Genomic DNA, 25,998 nt, shown 5'->3' with positions numbered 1-25,998 from the left:
GATCTGATTGTTTAAAAGTGTTTAACACCTTCCCCTACTCCTTGCTCCTGCCATGTAAGATGCACCTGCTCCTGCTTTGCCTTCTGTCATGACTGTAAGTTTCCTAAGGCCTCCCCAGAAGCTGAGCAGATGTCAGCATCATGCTTCCTGTACAGCCAGTGAAACCATGAGCCAATTAAACCTCTTTTCTTTATAAATTACCCAGCCTCAGGTATTCCTTTACAGCAATCAGGGAATAGATAAATATACCATCCCATTTTATAGATAAGCATATTGTGGCACAAGTGTTAAATATATTGCTAAAGGCCACTCAGCTAGTAAATGATAGAGTCAGGATTTAATTCTAGACAATGTAACTCTAGAGCAGTATATATTCTAGTACCTCTAATTATCACTCTAGTGGAGAATGGATTACGGCGGACCAAGAATGAATGCAGGAAGGAAGACTAGTTGAGACTATGGTTGTGTTAAGCAACCATAGTTAAGCAAGAGATGATTGCGTAGACCAAGGTGGAAGACAGTGGAAATAGGGCTACTGGATTAGACATGGAGGAGGAGTGAGAAAAAACTAAGAATTAAGGCTGACTCTGAAATTTTGATGTGTGCAACGGGTGGACAGTGATGCCATGAGGGAAAGAAATCAAGTATTATGTCACCAACAGGAGAGGCTGACTAAATAATCAAGAAGGCAGCTGGCTATGCAAGTGTAGAACCCTGGTGGAGAGATGAGGTTGAAGATATATTTGGGTGTCACTAGCATACTGGGAGGTAGACCTAGAAGGGAGTATAGGCTAAGAAGGCTCAGCTCTGGGTGTCATAAACATTTACAAGAGAAACCAAAAATGGCTGAAAAGAAAGAGACTCTGAGATAGAAGGAAAAAATATTAAGTGAAGAAAATTTATTAGATAAGAATAGGAACATATAATAGTGGATAGAAGACATTAGGAAAGGTAGGAATTGTATATCTGTACGTACTTGGTCATTCCTATTTACATACATTTGCAGATGTAGTGGGGCTAGGAGATAATAGAGCATGTTTGTGGCTGAAGGGAATTCAATAGAGGGGAGAAAAATGATACGGAAGACAGAGATGCAGAAAAGATGAAATCTGAGTCACAAGTAGAGAAATCAGACTGTCAGGAGTGGTCTTTGATAACAAATGAAAGGAAGACAGAACAAGAGGACCAATGTAAATAAGTCTGTAGAATTGGTGGTGAAAAGATGACAAGAGCTGCATGTAATTTCTCAGTAAAAGTTTGAAGTGAATTCCACAGATAGGAGTGGGAGCTGTGAGAGGTTTGCAATGAGTGGAGGAAATGCATTTTTTTTTTTTTTTTTTTGGGTCTCATTCTGTTGTCCAGGTCAGAGTGTAGTGGTGCGATCTTGGCTCACTGCAGACTCTTGCTTCCCGGGCTCAAATGATTCTCCTGCCTCAGTCTCCCAAGTAGCTGGAATTACAGGCATGTGCCACCACACCCAGCTAATTTTTGTATTTTTAGCAGAAACGGGGTTTCACCATGTTGGCCAGCCTGGTCTTGAACTCCTGGCCTCAAGGGATCCACCCACCTTGGCCTCCCAAAGTGCTGGGATTACACACGTGAGTCACTGTGCCGAGCCAGCAAATGCATTCTTAATTCGGAAAGTGAAGAAGCAGAAGCAGCTGCACTGCCAGACATTGATGATGCCCTGTTGAGGACTCTGGTATACATTTAAAACACTACATTCAACTGCCTAAGTGCAGGCAGGTAGTGGGCATTTTGTCAGGCCCATATAATGAAAACAGAGAAGAATCAGAGAGTCAAAGGTATTAGTAATTTTTACAGTCATTTCATAATAGTATCTTGACCCTGAATTATGTGGGTTGTGATGAAACAGTTTCACTTGAGAATAGGAAAACTGTAATCAGGAGCCAGACAAGTGTCTACATAGATAGAACCCTTTCAAGGTTTAAGGAAAAGGCTGATGATTTAGGAGTTTGTTGATCATAGTTCCACAATTCCTTTGGCCTGGTAGAAGGTGAGAAACAGAAATAGAGAAGTGATATTCATGAAATCAATAAGCAGAAACTATTCTAACTTAGAGTTTAACTTAGAAATCATCTAAAATAATCTAAAACTGAGTAAGAGGATCAAACATTTTTTTTCTGGCTAATTAAGAGCAGATTAAACCCTAAAGTTTCAGGGATGGCAGGGGAGAGGAGGGGAAACAGTATCATGAATAACTGTCTATAACGTCAAACTGTCCACAAAGTCATTCACTAAATTTACTTAACATTTACAAATTCAACAATTGCTCACAATTACTATTCAAATGGGTTTTCAATGAAACAGATCAAATTTCTGTCACACAGAACTGAACTGAATTTCAGGATTTGGAGCAGGATTTAAACTGAAGGGAAATATGTGAAACAACAGATGCAGTACAGGTTCAGGACTTTTAACTGTAAATATTTTTATGCACCATAACAACATACATATCATGTTTCCTGCATTTTGGTACAACTCCTGGTCATAACTTTCTCTCACTGTAGCCTGCTTTCCCAAGTTACTCTCAGTTCTCCAAAACCCTGGGACACCATTCCAGAGCACCACATCCTATCATTCCAAAATTAAAAGTCTGTGGGAAACATTGCCACAAATAAACAACTGACGCATGACAGCCTGTTAGGACTGTGAGCTCTGTGAATTTGGAACCTACCCCCCTTGATCAGTTTTACTCCTAGCACCTAAGTATACTACCTAGCATGAAGCAGGTAGTTTATAAGTGCTGGCTATAAAAAATATTAAAAATTCTGTATTCTGGGTAAGCTTAGAGCAGACTGATGAAATCACATTCAAGAAGGCTCACCTGAGGCTAGAGAAATAATAGTTAAGATCAGAGAAGCAGTAGCCACTTTAGTCAAGATGTTATATTTTTGTTCTTTCTCAACTGGGGTTCCATGACAGACTTAAGTCTTAATGACCTAAGGCATGACCTAGTGTAAGTAATGAATTATCTTCTCTCCATGCATCTAGGATGGTACTTATAAGACTCTCAGAGAGTTAAGATGTATGCTTGCTAGTTTTATGTACTTTTTAGTAAACCCTGAAATAAAGAACAGTATTTTTCAGAGAGCACTTTATAAGAGAGTGTTTTAAGGATATAACGTTATGAAACACTCAATAAAAAAAAAATCACCTATTTCATTTGTTTTATGTGATTTGTCCCTTCTGAAAAAAATAGTTTTCAAAGATTTTGCAACTTCTCCATAATACAAGATTGTTCCAGCTTTCAATTCCATTTTCCCTGTGTCATATACTCCAATAACAAGTAGGTGATAAAAAATATTATGCAATCACATCGTACCAACCTTATACAGTGCCTACCTTGTGCCAGGTTCCATGAGGCTGGGATTATTATTACTCCTATTTTACAGATGAGGAAACAGGGAGGTTAAAAAAAACTTGGCCCAAGTCAGACAGCTAAGTAAGTGGCAGAACTGCTCATATATTGCATGGCCTATGTCTGCATAAGAAGTAGAAGAAACATTCCATCATTAGGTACTCTAATCAAGAGAAGCTGACACTTTATACATGCCATGGCATGAAGGCAGGTTAGAACTTTTAGATAAATCAAATTTAGGTAAAAGTGGATCAATGTAGATTCATTTCTTCATTCAACAAACATTTAATGAATGCCAGGGTTCCAGGCAATGAAGACAGTGTAATTCAAGTCCCTAACCTCATACAGTATACATTCCAATTGAGGGAAGATAAGCACTAAAAAAAAAAAAAAGGAATATGTCAGATGGTCATAAAAAGTTATAGAGAAAAATAGAGATTGTGAGCAGGATGGGGGTGGGTGGCTATTCATTTTGTAGTATGGTAAAACTTGAAGGTTTCATTGATAAGATGATACATGAACAGAGTTAGGAAGGAAGTGAAACAAGTTCAGCACGTAGGTATGTAAGAGAAAACTAGTTCAAACAGAAGGGAAATAAATGCAAAAAGCACTAAGGTAGAAGCACAATTGGTATGTGCAACAGACATCGCATTAATGACCCCCAATTAATGGCTTCTCTGTAGGCACATCTTTTACCCGTAACGCTGCAATCCCCTTTCCACTCTGACCCTGGGCTTCTCCTTGTTCTTGTGACATCTTGCAATGCAGTATTAGCAAACATGACCCAAAGAGAGTCTTAAAATGCAAGTATGCAAGTCTTGTCCTCTCGTACAATTGAACTTGCTCACTCTCTCACCTGTGCCTTTCTATGAGAACACACCTGGACTAGTCTACTAGAACCAAGTTGTACACTCAAGACCGTCCTAGACTAGCCATCTACCTAAAACCACCACTGGTCACAGACACGAATGAGCACAGTCAAAGTTAGCACAGCGCAGAATAGAGCATGCTCACTGACCCAAGCAGTGGTTGTTTTAAGCACTATGCTTTGGAATGGCTTTTATACAAAAGAAAATTAATACATTCTGTTAGAGAAACAGTAGTCCACAACAGGAGAAGACACAACAACTCGTGAATGTTCATAACAGCATTATTCACAATAGCCAAAAAGTTAAAACAGTCCAAACACTCATCAGCTGATGAACAAATTAAATGTCGCCTATCCATTCAGTGGAATTTTATTTGGTAATAAAAAGAAACAAAATGCTGATACATTCTATAACATGACCAAATCTTGGAAACGTCACACTAAGTAAAAGAAGCAGTCACAGAAGACCACACAGTGTATGATTCCATGTATATAAAATGGTCCAGAATAGAAAAATCCACAGAGACAGAAATTAGATTGTCTAGAAATGGGGGGAATATAAGGATTGGGGGAGAATGGCTATGGGTGTGGGGTTTCTTTTAGGGCTAATGAAAACATTCTAAAATTAAATTTGGTAATGGTTGTTGTACACACTGAATACACTAAAACTTCTGCACTGTACACTTTATATGAGTGATTTCTATGGTAGGTGAACTCAATCTCAATGAAGTTACTTTTGAAAAAAAGGCAACAATATGATCAATTATATTTTTAAAGTATTACTCTGGCTGCTATACTTGGCTATACTAGTGTAAATGCCAAGAAACTAGATGGGAAATGATGGCCAAGTGAAAGACGATGGTGGCTTTTATCAGCCTGATAGTGGAAGAGATGGTAAGATGTGTCAGATGCTAAATATATTATAAAGGTACAGTCAGTAGGATTTGCTGGTAAACTGATGTGAGGTGTCATAAAAGGGAGTCATCCTTGACTCTACAGTTTATAACCTAAGTCAAAGGATGTAAGAGCCAAAAATCAAAAAGAATGAAGAAGGATCATTGAGGTTGAGAGGACAAGGCACAGGATGCAGAATTTAAAAATTATATTTTAAATATCCTGGGAGGTGGATTAAACAATCAGAGTGGAAATGTAAAACAGGAGCTGGATATACAAATCTGGAATCAAGTAAAAGATGTGGCTGAAGATAAAATTTGGAAGTTGACAGAAATAACATGTCTTTCACATGTTCTTTTTTTTTTTTTTTTGAGACGGAGTCTCGCTGTGTCGCCCAGGCTGGAGTGCAGTGGCCGGATCTCAGCTCACTGCAAGCTCCGCCTCCCGGGTTCCCGCCATTCTCCTGCCTCAGCCTCCCGAGTAGCTGGGACTACAGGCGCCCGCCACCTCGCCCAGCTAGTTTTTTGTATTTTTTAGTAGAGACGGGGTTTCACCGTGTTAGCCAGGATGGTCTCGATCTCCTGACCTCGTGATCCGCCCGTCTCAGCCTCCCAAAGTGCTGGGATTACAGGCTTGAGCCACCGAGCCCAGCCCTCTTTCACATGTTCTAAGAGACACCTTCCCCCCATCCTGTTCTTAACATCTTTGAATTCAGACTCTACCATACAATTGAGGACATCTTAAAAAATCACTGTTTTCTGGCTAGGCGTAGTGACTCATGCCTGCAATCCCATCACTTTGGGAGGCCAAGGCAGGCAGATCACTTGAGGTCAGGAGTTCGAGACCTACCTGGCCAACATGGCAAAATCCTACCTCTATTAAAAATACAAAAATTAGGCCGGGCGCCTAATTTCAAAATAATCAAAAGCCTTTGATTATTTCTCTTATCTCTCTATTCACATGTTCACCACTACCTTCCATGTTCAGATGTGATTTACATGCAATGATGATTACTCTTTCATTCCCTAACAGAAATTACAAACCTGTCACAGGGGAAACATATGATAGTGATGGAGAACTTCAGCTATTCTGACATGTGTTGAAAGTCTTACTCTGATTATTTTTATGAAAAAATGAAGTTAATAATTCCTTACATGTAAGATATACACACTTATTTTAGATTGACTTTTTTTTTTTTAAATGAAAGGCCTCACATATTTATTACTGAACCCAGCCAACCAACGCATTCATAATAGATTCAGAGAGGAAAATACGTCGAACTCTCCAGAGAGTGGTGACATTTTCGGTTTGATATGGTAATGTGATCGTGACCTTCAGACAGCACAAATATATGTGCCATCTCATGTGCAATTCCTTATAGACCTAGCTTGGTTCTTCTCCAATGTCTCCTTTTGGAGTTGTACCTTGTTTTATTTCCAGTTTTCATCCAAATCCACTGGGGAATGGGACGATTTCGCTTTTGTTTCTTGGCCAGGAATCACTTAATCCTGAAAGTCTTGTGAGAAGACACGGCGAGAAGTGGAGGCAAGAACACACCACGATGGCAGAGAAAGGAAAAGAGACTAGATTGACTTTTAAAAGAGAAATTCAAAAGTAGAAACAGATATCAAAAATATTTTTAAAACATTTCAAAATTAAATGCTAAAACTTTAAAGGAAAAACGCCAATTCCATACTTAACTCATTATTATTAGTTTAGACTATTTACAATAGTTCTTATCTTTTCATAACAGTAAAATGCCCTACCTGCAGAGTAACACAGGGCATTCAGGTTCTAAGTAATCTTAGTACTTCAAGTCTTTGCAGGTAGCTCTCTTTACTTCCAAGTCTCTAGTTATATCGCCCTTAAGACAGGTTAACCAGAAAAAAAAAAAAAAGGCCTTAGTCTATCTTCCAACTAGTCTACTGTCAGTTTTTGGTTTCCTGAACACTAAAGCAAAAGAGGAAACAGAACCACAAAGAGCATTTCTAAGCTTCATTGTGAACCTATATGACTATCACTCTCTAGGCAGTAATTCTGGCTCACTTTTCTTCAAGAACTTTTTTTCTTTTACTTCTCTTAACAAGAGACATCACAAATCAAAACCACTGCCTTTTCTTACTTAAAAAAAAAAAAAAAAAAAGACTTTTAACAAATTTGGTTTACATGCAAATCACATGTTCAAGAGTAACTCAGTCTGGCCAGGCGCGGTGGCTCACGCCTGTAATTCCAACACTTTGGGAGGCTGAGGTGGGCAGATCACAAGGTCAGGAGATCGAGACTATCCTGGCTAACATGGTGAAATCCCGTCTCTACTAAAAATACCAGAAAAAAAAAATTGGCAGGCGCGGTGACACACGCCTGTAGTCCCAGGTACTCGGGAGGCTGATGCGGGAGAATGGCGTGAACCCTGGAAGCGGAGCCTGCAGCGAGCCAAGATCGTGCCACTACTCCAGCCTGAGGGACAGAGCGAGACTCCGTCTCACATACAGAAAAATAAAAATAAAAGAGTAACTCAGTCTTTGCCCCCCAAATATTTGTATCTGGTCTAAACCTGGTGGAAAAGGGTAATCAGTTTACAGGGATTTCTGTCTGGACACTATGGCCAGAGACAGAATTATAGTAAATTCTGGCGACCACAGGGACACAGGCTACACACATACACAAATTGAGAAGAGGTACTCATATTCTCTAAAGCAAGGACTGCCTAGGCTCACTTAGTAGAACTAGAAATTAATGGATTTTTATATTCAATATTAACTTTCTCCAGAAGAAACTCACTTAGGTATTGAGGAAACCTACTCTAACTTCCAATATTGATAATTTTTAACCTTTATTAACCTTTAGACACCTAAAAAAAACCAAGAGCATAAAAAACAGACATGCAATTGAATGAGGAGATAAACTAAGGCATGAGAATTATTCTGAAGCCAAAAAGTATAAGGATTCTTAAATTGCAGAGCTGTGCTGTCCAATCTAGTAGTCACTAGACATGTATGGCTATTTAATTTTATAGAAACTAACATTAAATAAAATATAAAATTTAGTTTCTCTGTCTCATAGGCCATATTCCCAGCCACATGCAGCTACTGGCTAATATACTGAAGAGCACAGAAAATTATATTGTATCTAGTCCTATTATGGATGAGCTGCACTCATTAAACAAAACAAAAATAATAAATTGCACAGAGGTCAGGCACGGTGGCTCATGCCTGTAATCCTAGCACTTTGGGAGGCTGCGGAGGGTGGATCACTTGAGGTCAGGAGTTCGAGACTAGTCTGAACAGCATGGCGAATCCCATCTCTACTAAAAGTACAAAATTAGCCGGTCGTGGTGGCACATGCCGGTAGTCCCAGCTACTTGGGAGGCTGAAGCAGGAGAATCATTTGAACCTGGAAGGCAGAGGCTGCAGTGAGCCGAGATCGCACCACTGCACTCCAGCCTGGGCAACAAGAGTGAAACTCCATCTCAAAATAAATAAATTGCACAGAACAAGCTTGAAATTTAAAATCTTTATTGAAATAAACCTATAAGAGGAGTTAACTAGCAAAATGGACAAAGCTAAAGTCCAAATGGTGCTTTAACAAAAAGTAAAAAAGAAATTAAAAATATGAAGTAAAATGAAAGCTAAAATTATGAGAGTAAAGTTAATATCACAGAATACAGATTAAATTATCCTACATACATCTAAGAGAAATTTTATGAGAATTAAAAAAAAGAAGAAATAACAAATAAAATTTAAGAATTTCTCCTTGAGCCAAAAGGCAAATAAGAGTCTTCAGAACCAAAGTTCCTTTTTCAACAAAGAAAGAATAAGAGCTGGGCATGGTGGCTTAGGCCTATAAGCCCAGCACTTTGGGAGGTTGAGGCGGGAGGACTGCTTGCGCTCAGGAGCTTGAGATCAACCTGGGCAACATAGCGAGACTTCATCTCTACCAAAAAAAAAAAAAAAAAATTAGCCAGGTATGGTGGCATGTGTCTGTAGTCCCAGCTATTCAGGAGGCCAAAGAGGGAGAATCACTTGAGCCCAGGAAGTGGAGGCTGCAGTGAGCCATGATTGTACTACTGCACTCCAGCCTGGGTGCTTGGAGAGATACAAAATTAAACAAATCTTGGTAAATTAAACTCAAAAGGAAACAAGAAAGTACTAATAAAATTCTAAGGAATAAAAAACAAGAATCAGATTGTTGTATACTAGAAAATAAGGGAACAGTATCTTCAAAATTCTAAGATATATATAAAAAATCGTATCAACACTACTACTTCTGGCATGATGAAATGAGTACGTTGATAAATCCTCTCCCCCAAAAACAACTATAAAGCTGAACAAAACCGTCAAAACAACCATTTCAGTGCTCTGGAATTCAGCCAAAGGCTGAATCTGAGTAAGAACATCACAGTCTGTGGCTTTTTCTTTCTTTTTTTTTGGAGATGGAGTTCTGCTCTTGTCGACCAGGCTGGAGTGCAATGGTACGATCTCAGCTAACTGCAACCTCCGCCTCCCAGGTTCCAGCGACTCTCCTGTCTCAGCCTCCCAGGTAGCTGGGATTACAGGCATGCGCCACCATGCCTGGCTAATTTTTGTATCTGTAGTACAGACAGGGTTTCATCATGTTGGCCAGGCTGGTCTCGAACTCCCGACCTCAGGTGATCCACCCACCTTGGACTCTGAAAGTGTTGAAATAAGAGGTGTGAGCCACCATGCCCAGCCATCTGTGGCATTCTTGCTTGAGGCTGCTGCCATCCCTTCTTCTGATGACTGGCCAATCTCTCCCTCTGTTGCTATGTGTTCAGCTAGAGACTGTGTGTATGAAGGTGTTGTCAATAGATTTGGAGTACTGTGAATTTAAGTGATAATCTCCACTGCAAGTTGGGGGCTTCATGAACTTTCTACACGCCACTGGTTGAATGGACACTGCAAGTATGTGCTACAAAGTCTGGACAGGGCCCACAACTGCACACATCCTTGACTGACTGAGCCTCTGCATGTTCATGCACACAGGAGACACAAAGGAGTCTGAAGGAAAACAAAAGCCAGGTCAGGCAACATGGTGGCCTGAAGTTTGAATATGCTCCCTGATACAGATAGACACACAAAGAACAGAAACCTTACTGGCCTTGAAATATTTAAACAAAACCTCTGACACATCTTTAGCTTGACATTAAGCTATGGAAAGACAGGAGGAACCCCTAGGAAGCCAAGAATAAAACTAAAAACAAGGGAAAAAAAAAAACCAAACAAATTGGGCAGATATATTAGTAGTCACACATTATGGGGGGTGGGAACACACTTCAAAGATGTAGTCCAACTATAAAACTTGGAGAGAACACACAGAGCAGCTAATCGAGAACGCTGGAAGTAAATAGCAGTAGACAGATTGGGATAGAGGACAAGAATCTGAATCATTACAAAATCATCAGTGAGTTTACTTTTTTTTTTGAGACGGAGTCTTGCTCTGTCGCCAGGCTGCAGTGCAGTGGCATGATCTCGACTCACTGCAACCTCCAACTCCCTGGTTCAAGCGATTCTCCTGCCTTAGCCTCCTGGGTAGCTGGGATTACAGGCACGTGCCACCATGCCCAGCTAATTTTTGTATTTTCGGTACAGACGGGGTTTCACCATGTTAGCCAGGATGGCCTCGATCTCCTGACCTTGTGATCTGCCCACCTTGGCCTCCCAAAGTGCTGGGATCACAGGCGTGAGCCACTGCGACTGGCCTAAAAAAGGTTCACTTTTTAAAAGAAAAAAAGTAAAAAAAAAAAAAAAAAGGCAAAGAAAAAAAAGTAAAAAAAGTTTATTTTTTAAAAGAAATTCTAGTATCTCTCAGCCAACCCAGAAGGGGGCACTGGGGTAGAGAGAGCTCTGGGGGAAGCTCGCCAGTTCTAGCTCAAAGAAAAAAAAAGAAATAACATTCAAAGATAGTGTCTCAGTTTTTTCCCTTCACTTTTCTCACCCTAACCTTCAAGTAACCCTATGGTGGCAGCAGCAACAATAGCATCTTCAAAAGAGCCAACATTCTGAGAGCGGGGAGAGAACCAGGGTCTCCACTTGATGTAGCTGTGGGGATTAAAACAAAATGAACAGAACCAAGGTGATATGGTTTGAATCTAGGTCCCCGCCCAAATCTCATGTTCAAATGTAATCCCCGATATTGGAGGTGGGGCCTGGTGGGAGATAATTGGATCGTGGAAGTGGTTTCTCATGGCTTAACACCATCCCCCTTAGTGCTGTCATTGTGATAGTGAGTTTTTATAAGATCTGGTCATTTAAAAGTATGTGGTACCCTTCCCATCTCTTGCTTCTGCTCCAGCCATGAGAGATATACCTGCTTCCCCTTTACACCTTTCACCATGATTTTAAGTTTCCTGGGGCCTCCACAGAAGCAGAATCTGCTATGTTTCCTGTACAGTCTGTAGAACCATGAGCCAACTGAACCACTCTTTTCTTTATAAATTACCTAGTCTCAGGCATTTCTTTATAGCAATTTAAGAATAGAGTAATACATCAGGGATCTATGGGACAGTAACAAAAAGATCTCACATCTCTCTCAGTGAACTTCTAAAAGCAAATAATAGGATGATTAAAAATATCTGAAGAAATAATATCAAAAGCCTTCCCAAATCTGACAAACGACATAAAACTACAGATTCAAACAGGTCAGTGAATCCCAAAATGGATAAATACATAGAATTTCACACTCTCACACATCATAAAGTGGTGACAATGAAACACAAAAAATTACTATTATTTTTTGAGATAGCATCGTACTCTGTCACCCAGGCTGGACTGCAAAAGTTATCTCAGCTCACTGCAACCTCTGCCTCCCGGGCTCAAGCAATTTTCCTGCCTCAGCCTCCCCAGAAGCTGGGATTACAGGTGCCTGTGACCATGCCTGGCTAAGTTTTGTACTTTTAGTACAGACAGGATTACACCATGTTGGCCAGGCTGGTCTCGAACTCCCGACCTCAGGTGATCCACCCCCCTCGGCCTTCCAAAGTGCTGGGATTACAGGTGTGAGCCACTGCGCCCAGCCTAGAAATTATCTTGAAAACAGAGAAAAACAATCCATAAAATATAGGGGAACACCACTTCAAATGACAACAGGTTTTTCAGCAGAAACCATGAAAGCCAGAAGGAAGTTACACATTTTAAAGTGCTGAAAGAGAAGAAAACTGTCAAGCTAAAATTCTATATCCAGTTAAAGTATCTTTCAGAATGATCATAAAACAAAGATATTTTCAGATAAATGGGAACTAAGAGAATTTGCTACCAGCAGACCTGTTCTAAAAGAATTGCTAAAAGAAATTCCTCACACAGAAGGGAAATGATACCAGAAGGAACCCAGGAAGAGTAGGTTGAGGAGTAAGGAAAATGGTAAACATGCAGACAAAAATACATTAACCCTCTCCTCTTAGTTTCCTTTAATATGTTTAATGGTTGAAAGTAAAAACAACAGCACTGCTCAATGAAGCTTTCAATTAATGGAAATGTAACATACAGCTAACAATAAGAGAAAAGGAGGAGACTGAATAAGGAGACCCATGTAGTTTTAACATTTCTTTAAGTGGACCATAATCCACTTAAAATAAATGAATTTATTTTAAAGCAGGTGGTGAAAATGTTAAGTTTTTATAATGTAATCTCTGGATTGATCACTAAAACTATATGGAGAGTTAAGAATTTTTAAGCCACAATAGGTAAATTAAAACAGAATGGCTAAAAATTGTTCAAACAATCTAAAAGAATGCAGGAAAGACAGAGTAATGGAAAACAGAAGCAGCTAACAGAAAACAAATTACTAAACTGGTAAACCCAAATCTAAACATACCCAAATTACATTAAATGTAAATAGTCTATAGATACAAATTAAAAGACAAGACTGTTAGAATGAATTTTTAAAATGACCCAACTATATGTAATCTACGAGTAATTCACTTCAAATATAATTCACATAATACAAAGCATAACTAATGTATATGCACCTAATAATGGAGCTTCAAAGAACATGAAATAAAAACTTACAGAACATTACAAATAGGAAAACAAATTCTTAATTATATTTGATGACTTCAGCACTCCTTTAATAGAACTAGCAGACAGAAAATTAGTAATATAGAAGAAATGAACATCATCAACTCACCTGATCTGATTGATATTTATATAACATTCTACTTAACAGCTGAATACATGTTCTTGTCAAATGCACATGGAACACTCACCAAAACAGACCATATTCTTGAGTCATAAGACAAACTTTCACAAGCTTAAAAAAAAACACAAACGTTTGTTCTCTGACCATAATAGAATTAAACTAGAAACAGAAAGCGAATAGGAAAATCTCTAAACCCTTGGAAATTAAACAGCACATTTCTAAATAATCTTTGGGTCAAATGGAAGCCCCAAACTACATACTAACATTCCTCATAATCATTAGCAAAATATTAGCATATTGAATCCAGCAATTATAAAAGGCATAATAAACATGACAATAAGGTTAATTCCAGGATCACAAGGCTAGTTCAATATTTAACTGAATGAAAATACAACATACTATATCTGTGGGATGCAACTACAGTAGTGCTACAGTGAACTAATATCATTAAGCTTATGCCACTATTATTTTTTTTTTTTTTTTTTGGTTTTTTTAAGAGATGGGGGGGTCTTGCATGTTGCAGTCTAGTTTCAAACTCCTAGGCTCAAATGATGCTACCACCTCAGCCTCCCAAATAGCTGGAATTACAGGCATGTGCCACCAAGCCCTGCTCTTAAATTGATATTGTTATATCAGCAAAGAAAAACAGTTGCAAATCTATCTTAAGAAACATGAAGAACAAAAAATAAACCCAAAGAAAGCAACACAAAAATAATAAAAAGCAGAAATTCATGAGATTGAAAACAGAAAAAAAATGATGAAAACAAAAGCTTGTTTCTTGAATAGACCAATACAATGTATACATCTCTAGCAAAACTGACAAACAAAAAGGGAAGACACAAATTAACAATATCAGTAATAAAAAAAGAATGAAATACAGACTCCCCTACACACAGACATTTAAAGATTAATACTATGAAAAACTCTACATAAATTCAAAATGTTAGAAAAAAATGAACCAATTCCTCAAAAACCAAAGAAAAACAAAACTCTCACAAGATAAAACAGATAATCTGAATGATCTTGTAACTATTAAGGAAATTAAACTCATAGTTAAAAACCTTTCTAAAAATAAATCTCTAGTGGCAAGTTCTATCAAATATTTAAAGAAGATACAAGACTACCTCTATAAAATGTCTTCCATGAAAAAGAAAAGGAGTAAATAATTTCCAACTCACTTTATGATGCCAGCATCACCTTTACACTAATATGAAAGATTGTACAAAAAAAAATTATACACAATATCCCTCTTGAATAGATACAAGATCAAAAAAGAAATCACAAGAGAAATTAGAAAATACTTTTAGACAAATGAAAACAAAAAACACACATATCAAAACTGATGGAATACAGCAAAAGCAATGCTCAGAGGACAATTTGTAGCTAGAAAAGTCCACCTCTACCTCACACCATGTTTCAAAAGCCCTCAAAATGAATACATGACATAGGAGCTAAAATAATAAAACTCCTAGAAGAAAACATAGGGGTAAATCTTAATGACCTTGGATTTAGCAGTAGATTCTTAGATATGACACCAAAAGTATGAGCAACAACAACAAAAAAATGACAAATTGTACTTCAATAAAATTAAAACCTTTTGTGCAATGAATAATCTCAAGAAAGTGAAAAAAAACCTACAGAATGCAAGAAAATAGCTGCAAGTCATGGATTTAATTAGGATCTATATCCAAAATACATAAAGGATCTCAAGGAGGTAAACAGTAGTGTAGTGGTTATCAGAGTCTGGGAAGAAAAGGAGGGAGAAGGGGATAAAGGGAAGTTGGTTAATGGGTACAAACATACAGTTGGATAGAAGGAATAAGTTCTAGTATTTGATATAGTAGGGACATTATAGTTAACAATTTATTGTATATTTCAAAATAGCTAGAAAAGAAGAACTGCAATGTCCCCAGCACAAAGATAAATGTTTAAGGTGATGGGTATCCCAATCACCTTGACTTCAGCATCACGCACTGTATACCTATATGAAAATATCACACATACCCCAGAAATATGTAAAACCATACATATCCATTTTTTTTTCCCTTTGAGATGGAGTCTTGTTCTGTCGCCCAGGCTGGAGTGCAGTGGCGCGATCTCAGCTCACTGTAACCTCCGCCTCCCGGGTTCAAGCGATTCTCCTGCCTTAGCATCCCGAGCAGCTGGGATTACAGGCATGCGCCACTAAGTCCAACTAATTTTTTTGTATTTTTAGTAGAGACGCAGTTTCACCATGTTGGTCAGGCTAGTCTCAAACTCTTGACCTCAAGTGATCCACCTGCCTCGGCCTCCCAAAGAGCCAGGATTACAGGCGTGAAATACCACGCCTGGCCAAAAAAAAATTTTTTTTTTTTTTTTTTTTGAGACAGGGACTTGCTCTGTTGTCTCAGCCTCCCGAGTAGCTGCTACTACAGGCATGCGCCACCACACCCAGCTAATTTTTGTATTCTTAGTAGAGATGGGGCTTCACCATGTTGGCCAGGATGGTCTTGATCTCTCGACCTTGTGATCTGCCTCCCTCAGCCTCCCCAAAGTGCTGGGATTACAGATGTGAGCCACTGCATCCGGCCCACAATTTTTAAATTAACAACAAAAAAGTGTAGACTATAATGTAGTCTAGTAATGTCCAATAGCATTATTCTAAAAAAAGAAAGTACATATCTTCATTTTAAAACAGTGTTAAAAACCACTAACAATTACCTGGGCCTTCAGTGAGTTATCATCTTTGTGTTGGTGGAGGGTCTTGCCTCAGTGTCGATGGCTGCTGCCTGATCAAGTCAGTGGTTGCTAAAGGTTAGGGTGACTGTGGCAATTTCTTTCTTTTTTTTTTTTTTTAAGATGGGAGTCTCGCTCTGTCTCCCAGGCTGGAAGTGCAGTTGCGCAATTTTGGCTCACTGCAATCTCTGCCTCCTGGGTTCAAGCAATTCTCCTGCCTCTGCCTCCCGAGTAGCTGGGATTACAGGTGCCTGCCACGCCTGGCTAATTTTTGTATTTTTAGTAGAGATGGGGTTTCACCAGGTTGGTCAGGCTGGTGTTAAACTCCTGACCTCAGGTGATCTGCCTGCCTTGGCCTCCCAAAGTGCTGGGATTACAGGCGTGAGCCACCACGCCCGACCAGCAATTTCTCAAAACAAGACAACAATGAAGTCTGCTGTGCCGATTGACTTCTTTTCACAAAAGATTTATCTGAACCAGGCAATATGGTCTGATAGCATCTGAACCACAGTAGAACTACTTTCAATTGGAGTCAGTCCTCTCAACTGTGCTAGTGCTTCATCAACTAATTTTATGTAAAATTCTATATATTTTGCTGTCATTTTATCAGTGTTCACAGCATCTTCAGCAGGAGTAAATCCCATCTCAAAAAATCACTTTCTTTGTTCATCTGTAAGAAGCAACTTCTCATTTGTTCAAGTTTTACCATGACATTGTAGCAATTCGGTCACATCTCTAGGCTCCACTTCTAATTCTAGTTATTTTGCTATTTCTACCACACCTGTAATTCCTTCCTCCACTGAAGTTTTGAACCCCTCAAAGTCATCCACAAGCATTAGAATCAACGTCTTCCAAACTCCTATTAATGGTGCTATTTTGACCTCCTCTCATGAATCACAAACATTCTTAATGGCATCTAGAAAGGTGAATAATTTGCAGAAGGTTTTCAATTAATGTCACCCAGATGCATCAGAGGAATAACTATCTATGGTAGCTATAGCCTAATGAAAGATACTTCTTAAATAAGAAGAATTGAAAGTCAAAATTATTCCTTGATCCATGGGCTGCAGAATGAATGTTGTATTAGTGGTTGGGAAAAACATTAGTAAGGCAAGAGGATCATTTGAGACCAGGAGTTTGTGAAACTAGCCTGGGAAACATAGTCAGACCCCGTCTCTATCTTAAAAAAAAAAAAAAAAAATTAGCTGAGCATTGTGGTGTGTGCCTGTAGTCCCACCTACTCAGGAAGCTGAGGCAGGAGGATTACTAGAGCTCAGGGGTTCAAGGGTGCAGACAGCTATGATCACACCACTGCACACCAGCCTGGGCAACAAACAGAGTGAGACCCTGTCTCAAAACAAAAAAAGCACACAAACATAGAAAACAAAAGAGAACATTAATCTTCCTTGTACATCATCAGAGTGTACCTGGGTGACCAAGTACATTGTCAATGAGTAGTAATATGTTGGAAGGGATCTTTTTTTCTTCTGAGCAGTGGGTCTCAACAGTGGGCTTAAAATAATCAGTAAATCATGCTGTAAAAGAATGTGCTGTCATCCAGGCTTCATTGTTTCACTTACAAAGCACAAACAGAGTAAATTTTGCAGAATTCCAAAGGGCCCTAGGATTTTTGGAATGATAAATGAGCACTGGCTTCAACTTAAAGTCACCAGCTGCATTAGCCTCTAATAATAGAGTCAGCCTGTCCTTTGAAGCTTTAAAGCCAGTCATTGACTTAAGGGAATGTTGTGGCTGGTTTGATCTTCTATCCAGATCACTAAAACTTTCTCCATATCAGCAATTAGGCTGTTCTGCTTGCTTGCTTTTTTTAAATTAACAGAGACGAGGTCTCACTATGATGGCCAGGCTGGTCTCGAACTCCTAGCTTCAAGTGATCCTCCCACCTTGGCCTCTTAAAGTGCTGGGATTACAGGCGTGAGCATGTTTTGCTTTCTTATCATTCATGTATTCACTGGAGTAGCACTTGTAGTTTCCTTGCAAAACTCTGCCTTTACATTTACAACCTGGCTGTTTGGCACAAAAGGCATAGCTTTTTGACATGCCTTCTTCACTAAGCTTAATCATTTCTAACTTTTGATTTCAAGAGACATGTGACTCTTGGTTTCACTTGAATACTCAGAGGCCATTGTAGGGTTATTAATTGGCCTAACTTCAACATTGCTGTGTCTCAGGGCATGGGGAGGCTGGAGAAGAGTCGGGGAAACAGCCAGTCAGTGGAGCAGTGAGAACACACACATTTACTGATTAAGTTCACTGCCTTACATGGGTGTGGTTTGTGGCACCCCAAAACAATTACAATAGTATCATGGAAGATCACAAAACACCAAAACGTATAAAATTTGAAGTATTTCAAGAATTCCTAAAAGGTGACACAGAGACACAAAGTGAGCATGTGCTGTTGGAAAAATGATGCTAACAGACTTCCTTGACGTGGGGTTGCCACCAATCTTCAATTTGTTAAAAACAAACAAACAAAAAAACACATTATCTCTACAGTACAATAAAATGAAACATAATAAAACAAAGTATGCCTATTATTCTACATATAATTCCTGCAATGCTTTACGGTTGTTATACAAAGAAAAAAAATGCCTACAATCCTCTCTATTGGGTGGCAAAAACCAAAATTACTTTTGCACCAACCTAATATTTAAAATGAAAGCAAGTTATAGGTCCAAACCTGTGAGTCGCTTTAGCCAACTTTGAGATCTCAAATGAGAAATAATTATTATTTCTTTATCAAAGTATCTTTTTTTTTTTTTTTGAGATGGAGTCTTGTTCTGTCGCCCAGGCTAGAGGGCAGAGGTGTGATCTCGGCTCACTGCAACCTCTGCCTCCCAGGGGTTCAAGCAATTCTCCTGTCTCAGTCGCCCAGGTAGTTGGGACTATAGGCGCATGTCACCACGCCCAGCTAATTTTTGTATTTTTAGTAGAGACTGGGTTTCACCATGTTGGTTAGGCTGGTCTCGAACTCCAGACCTTAGGTGATCTACCTGCCTCGGCCTCCCAAAGTGCTGGGATTACAGGCATAAGCCACAGCACCTGGCCCTAAGTATATGTCTTAAAAAAGGACCTATCTTTGGCCGGGTGCAGTGACTCATGCTTGTAATCCCAGCACTTTGGGAGTCCGAGGCGGGTGGATCACCTGAGGTCAGGAGTTCAAGACCAACCTGCCCAACATGGAGAAACCCTGTCTCTACTAAAAATACAAAATTAGCCGGGCATGGTGGTGCATGCCTGTAATCCCAGCTACTCAGGAGGCTGAGGCAGGAGAATTGCTTGAACCCAGGAGGCGGAGGCTGCAGTGAGCCGAGATTGCACCACTGCTCTCCAGCTAGGAAACAAGAGCAAAACTCCATCTCAAAAAAAAAAAAGAAAAAGACCTATCTTCTTCAAAAAAAGAGTATCAAAAGGATAATTTTCCTATGGCTTTCTGCTATGAATACCAAAGCAGTCAGTTGATCTTCTTATCTCTTGGCAAACATTCTGCACTGGGATCTTGAGGATTCTTTCACTGGCTTACTATCTTTAATATAGTTAATATTTTTCAACCTTGGAACATGGAATCACTCCCAAGATGCTCTACCTTGTCTTATCTTACTGGATCCTATTTAGTCACACCATATGACACCACATGTTCTCCCTACAGGGCAATTTTCTTTTTCCTCTATGGTACTTTTATTTATTTTTCCAGTTAGCCATGTAAGCTTTCTCAGGATTGGCCTTTAATGTGTAGCATACATCTTTTTCAAGGCTTCTAAAAATGTGTTTTCAAGAATCTCTAGTTAATTAATATTATTCATTTAGTAAATGTGAGGCACTTTTGCAGTGCCAGACATATAAAACTTTATCCCATCCCTAAATCATCTACACTGTAACATAGAGCTACTTATTTAAAATATTCTAAGCCCAACTTTTCTGTTCCTTTTTCTAAAGATGAATAACCATACAGCAGATCATTCTGGCTGTCTGCCTTCTGATAAACTGTTTGAATGGTGAATACGTCCTTGAATGACGATTGTTATATCCTGATTTATCCACAGACCTCTCTGCTCACTAACTGAAACTAACCCCAGTATATATGTGCTGTGTATATAAAATAAAAAAAAATACCATTTTATGGATTGTCTCTGTTCTGGTCACTTATTAATCAGGTCACATACATTAGTTCATTAAATCATTACACCACAGTAAGATAAAATGTATTCCATGTTACAGATAAATAATGGTAAGGTTTAGCAGGATAGGTAATCTTCCCAGCTTCATACCAAAGAGGAATTTGAATCAAGATCTATTTCCTACACCAATCAGAAATAAGACGGTATTTCCAACAAAGGTTTCAACCAAACCACAAATTAAAGAAAGAACGGGCATCTACAGTAGACTTTGATAACGAAATTTGGTGCTTGCTTCAGCAGCACATATACTAAAATTGGAATAATAAAGAGAAGATTAGCATGGCCCTTGCCTAAGGATGACATGTAAATTCATGAAGCACTCCACATTTTTAAAAATTAAAAAATTTTTAAATTAAATTTTTTTTTAAAAAAATCAGATACAACCAACAAACTCATTATATAAAAAGAATTGCAGTTTTTGGAAATATGGAGAAAACCACACTCCTAATTTTTAGAACATAAGTGTTTCACAGAGACATAAGATATCTTTCACTTTTCTAGAAGCCCCCAATTTAAATAAGATCCCCATTACAGGGATTCTCATTTTGGTTTCACAATCTGTGTGTGTGTGTGTGTGTGTGTGTGTGTGTGTGTGTGTGTGTATATAAACATAATTTTTTTTTTTTTTTTTGAGATAGGGTCTCACTCTGTAGCCCAGGCAGGAATGCAGTGCATGACCATAGCTCCCCATAATCTCAAACTCTGGGCCGGGCTCAAGTGGTTCTCTCACCTCAGCCTCCCAAGTAACCAGGACTACAGGCACACACCATCATGCCTGGCTAATTTTTAAGTCTTTTGTAGAGATAGGGTCTTGCTATGTTGGATCTTCCTGCATTGGCCTCCCAAAGTGTTGGGATTATAGGTGTTAGCCACCACACTTGGCCCTTTTATATTCCTAAAAATTATGGAGGATTCTAGAAAGCGTTTATCTATGTAGTTTATTGCTATCAGTATTTACCACATTAAAAATTATAACCAAGAAATGTTTAAAATTCACTTTAAAATGACAAGAAAACGAATTAACAAAAGTGATCTATTTTTTAATGAAAAAAATAACCACATTTTCCAAAACATCAAAAAACAATGAGAAGGCAAAGTGGCTTATTCATTTTTATTTATTTATTTATTTTGAGACACAGTCTTGCTCTTGTCACCCAGGCTGGAGTGCAATGGCACAATCTCAGCTCACTCCAACCTCCACTTCCTGAGTTTAAGCGATTCTCCTGCCTCTGAGCCTTCCGATTACAGGGAGGGATTAAGGCGGCGCCACCACACCTGGCTACCGTATTTTTGGTAGAGACAGGGTTTCATCATGTTGGCCAGGCTGGTCTTGAACTCCTGACCTCAAGTGATCTGTCCACCTCGGACTCCCAGAGTGCTGGGATTACAGGTGTGAGCCACTGCGTCCGGCCCCAAAGTGGCTGTTTTTAAATTTTTTTTTTTTTTTGCCAATTTCTTTAATGTCTGCCTTAACAAAAGATATCTGGATTCTCCCACCTTCTGTATTCAATTTGTTGCAATATCATAAATCCTATTACTACTATATACTCACGAGAACGAAAATGAAAAGGCAAATAGTATCTTAGTAGGATTATGAAAATAATTTTGACCTCAAGGGCCTTATTAGGGTTTCAGAAACCTGCAGGCACCCTTTACTATCCCTTCATACCTCTTATTAACATTTAGTTACATATTTGTATCCAGATTTCCTTCGAGGTCTGTGTTAGAATGTAGATTTCACAAATGTGGCAATTGTGTCTATTTTTATATGTGGATATGTCCATAATGTCTACACAGAGTACCTGGCACATAATCAATTATGTAGAAATCTACTGAATAATATACTATAATGTGATATTAATAAGAACTACTATGGTTAAAAGAAGATAAATGGGCAGTGTCAATCTAGAGGCAAATTTGGAAGGCTTCATTCATATTTGATCTGGATCCTAAACAATGAGTAGGGTTTTGTTAAGTGTGTGGGGGAGTAAGAGTATTCCAGCCATAGTAAACAATCATCAGTGGCATCAGGGTACAGAGCATGTTCATGATACTCACTGCAATAGTTCGGTATGGTTATAGCATAGGTGAGTAAGAGTTTGGGAGAGGATAAAGATAATAAGAGTCGACTGAAAAATCTTCAACAGAGTTTGGATTTTATTTTAGAGACAAAGACCAAATGTCCTTAAACACCCACTGTTTCAGTTCCTCACACCACACTTTATTAGATGGGCTTGGATAAGTTTATTCTAAATCTTATTCTGCTCATACTTCCTCCACAGGGTAATGGTAATAGTCTATGACATAATCACTTCATGTGTTACCTTGTTTACTGTCATGACTCTAGTTAAAATTATCATCCTTTCTCTCTGACCTACTACTTAAAAAGGAATTCTAACTGGTTTCCTCACTTCTTTTGCTCTAACTCCCATTCTGGTCTCATCCATTCTGTAGTCAGAGTAGAATCTGTAAAACACATAACTGATTCACAACACTCCCCTTCCCTAAACCCTTTAATGGCTTCCCAGTCACTCAGAATAAAACCTCAACTTCTTAGTATAGAGTGCAAGATGTGAAAAGATCTCATCCCAGCCTACCTCTGGCCTCATCAGGCACTATTCACTCTATGCCATACTCAATAAGCTCCCACAATTTCAGAAGCAGAGCAGAGCCTTCACACATGCTATTCCTTCTTCCTGGAACACTCTTTGCCTAGCACTTTCCTAAACTAAGCATGGCTTCTTCAGATAGTTTAAATCTAACTTTCTCAAAGAAGTCTTTCCTCATCACCCTCCTGCCAATCTATATTTGATCCTCATTGAGCTCTCACATCACCCCGTATTTTTTCTTTTGGCACATATCACAATTCAGAATTCGTGTGTGTGTGTACGTTATGTATTTTTTAAAATAATTTGTTTAATGAACATCTGATTGCAGAGACCACATCTAAGCGCAGGACATAAGTAATTTTTAATGTAGTTTTTATTGTTATAAATGGCTTTTGTTCTGATTAGACATTATATTTCAGGATGTTTAATCTGGCAATAATGTTTATGTTAACCAACAAGCCAGAGAGGTACTGGAGGCAGGGAATCCCATTAAAAGCATGCTACAATTATAGGCAAGAAGTAATGAGAGTCTGAACTACTGCTGAGGAATACTCTCACAACAACCCTGTAAGGTAGCAAGGAGGAAGCCACTGGTTTTGAGTAAATGACCATTTCAAAACAGAAAGTTTGAAAACTTTGTATAATAATTCAGCTACAAGTTGAGACAACCAGATAAGCAAGTAGGCTGCTGAGAGAATCTGTAGTTCCAACTCCACAAGTAAATCAATACAATTCCAACACTGGTGTGGCACAAAAGAAGCCCCTACAGTCAATGTAATTATGCCTAGTGGCTAGTTAACTGAAAAGGTCAGTTAAATCAGGGAATCATGAGCAATGGTAAACACTGACCTTAAACATTTTAACTTAAAACTGTAAAATGAACATTCACTCTCTAATCTTCGATATAGGACCAACAGTCTTCCTTTAAATATGATTCACACCTAATCTGACCACAAATATTTTTTGAAATGGAGAACATCAGTTAACCTGATGACTTGGTTAGGTGGAGGTCAGTTCAGAGAGCTAAAATTCCTTTTCTCTTTTCAGTAATATGGCTGCAGTGACATAAATTGAACAGTAAGTTACAATGTGATGGCCAAACAAGTCATTTACAAAATAGGTATGCACATACACCTGAGGGCCCATAGGAAAACTCTTTGTTGGGGATATAGGTAGGCTACATTATTTAGTTAACGTGTTCATCTAGAAAATTAGAAAAAGTCAGCATTTAATATTTATTTTTTGAGATGTAGTGTTTCACTCTGTACCCAGGCTGGAGTGCAGTGGTGTGATCATAGCTCATTACAGGCTCAAACTTTTGGGCTCAAGCAATCCTCCCACCTTTGCCTCCCAAGTAGCTGGGACTACAGATACATGCCACCATGTTCGTTTCATTTTTTTTGAGACAGAATCTCGTTGTGTCACCCAGGCTAGAGTGCAGTGGCATGATCTCAGCTCACTGCAACCTCCTGGGTTCAAGCGATTCTCTTGCCTGAGCCACCCAAGTAGCTGGGACTACAAGCGCATGCCACCACGCCTGGCTAATTTTTTATATTTTTAGTAGAGACAGGGTTTCACTGTGTTTAGCCAGGATGGTCTCAATCTCCTGACCTTGTGATCCATCCACCTCGGCCTCCCAAAGTGCTGGGATGACAGGCATGAGCCACTATGCCTGGCCTCGGCATTTAATATTTACATAGGCACCCTAACTTAGGGTTAGTATCAGGGATGTGACACATGTAGTCAAGAGGTCTGCTGAAGACTGGGCATTCCATACGGCAGAACACTTGACAGGGGCTCTCCTCTTGCATTTATCTCATTGTGACATACTATGACTCCCATATATTGATTTAAGTAAATGTATGGATTATGTTACCAAGTTTAAACTAAACCTTATATAATAATAAGTGACTTAAAAAGAATTCCTACAAACAGACGTTAAACTTCATACTGAAGAAAACATTATTGCTGCTAGAGGGAAAAAAAATCAAAGTTAACACTTACCCTACTCTAGTACAAGCTGTTTGTCATCCATAATACAGGATAAAAACAATGATCTAGCAGGCACGGTGGCTCACACCTGTAATCCCAGCACTCTGGGAGGCTGAGGCGGGCACATCACCTGAGGTCGGGAGTTTGAGACCAGTCTGACCAACATGGAAAAACCCTGTCTCTACAAGAAGTACAAAATTAGCAGGGTGTGGTGGCGGGCACCTGTAATTCCAGCTACTCAGGGGGCTATGGCAGGAGAATCGCTTGAACCCGGGAGGTGGAGGTTGCAGAGAGCCAAGACTGCGCCACTGCACTCTAGCCTGGGCAACAAGAGCGAAACTGTCTTTAAAAAAAAAAAAAGAAAACAAAACAAAAACAAAAACAATGATCTAATCTAGTGGTTCTTAACCAGAAGCAATTTTGCCCCTCAAGACATTTGGAAATGTCTCATGGCATTTTTGATGTTTCTACTGGGGGGTACTACTGGCATCTTGTGAGCAGAGGCCAAGGAAGCTGCTAAACATCCTACAATGCATAGTATTATTGCCCCACCCAAAATGCCACTTTTACAGTGGCCCTCCCTACCTGCAAGTTCTGCATCCTAGGATTCACCCAACTGCAGATCAAAACCCCACAATCAAGAATCATATCCATTGCAAAACATCAACAGCACCAATGTTGAGAAACCCTAATCTAATAATCTCTGACAAGAAACTGGCTTTTAAAAAATTATCCAGGTTACTTAATCTCTGATAAGAAACTGGCTATTTTTAAAAAATTATTCAGGTTACTTAAAATATGAATTTGTATACAGTATTATAACGAAGCTTGGCCTAATGGTATATTATAACTGGAAACATTAGCTAAAGACCAAAACACCCTTCATAATTTTAAACTTGTATCATTTTTAGCTTAGCTTTAAAAAAATTCATTTAACAAGTTCATATTTCATAAAGTATTACCATTTTCTTCAGTGGTACACATATAGCGTAAATAAAACAGATATGTACTAGGGGTAATGTGGTCAATTTTTTTTTTAATGATACAGCACAAAATTTTTAAGTCTGGAGACTACTGTCTCAAATAACTGAAGCTAATAGATATCAGTGTATTAATGCAAGCGAGTTTATGAAAATTCTAATTTAAAATCCTAACTAAAAGAAAAAAGAAATGAAGAAGAAAAAG

At 38.8% G+C, this 25,998-nt stretch overlaps 1 protein-coding gene and 1 non-coding gene across 5 annotated transcripts in view; one reads left to right on the top strand and one right to left on the bottom strand.

Annotated features, from left to right (window-relative positions):
• BRAF (B-Raf proto-oncogene, serine/threonine kinase) overlaps positions 1 to 25,998 on the bottom strand; it is a 211,387-nt gene that overhangs the window by 139,281 nt on the left and 46,108 nt on the right. The window lies entirely within an intron of this gene.
• Positions 20,437 to 20,543, top strand: LOC115898549. The gene has a single exon (XR_004058259.1). It is a non-coding gene; the product is annotated as a U6 spliceosomal RNA (small nuclear RNA).

Source organism: Rhinopithecus roxellana, chromosome 6, assembly GCF_007565055.1.
Source record: "Rhinopithecus roxellana isolate Shanxi Qingling chromosome 6, ASM756505v1, whole genome shotgun sequence".
In the NCBI taxonomy this organism is placed as follows: domain Eukaryota; kingdom Metazoa; phylum Chordata; class Mammalia; order Primates; family Cercopithecidae; genus Rhinopithecus; species Rhinopithecus roxellana.
Note: the sequence above shows the minus strand (reverse complement) of the source record. Positions and strands in the feature narration are given on the sequence as shown.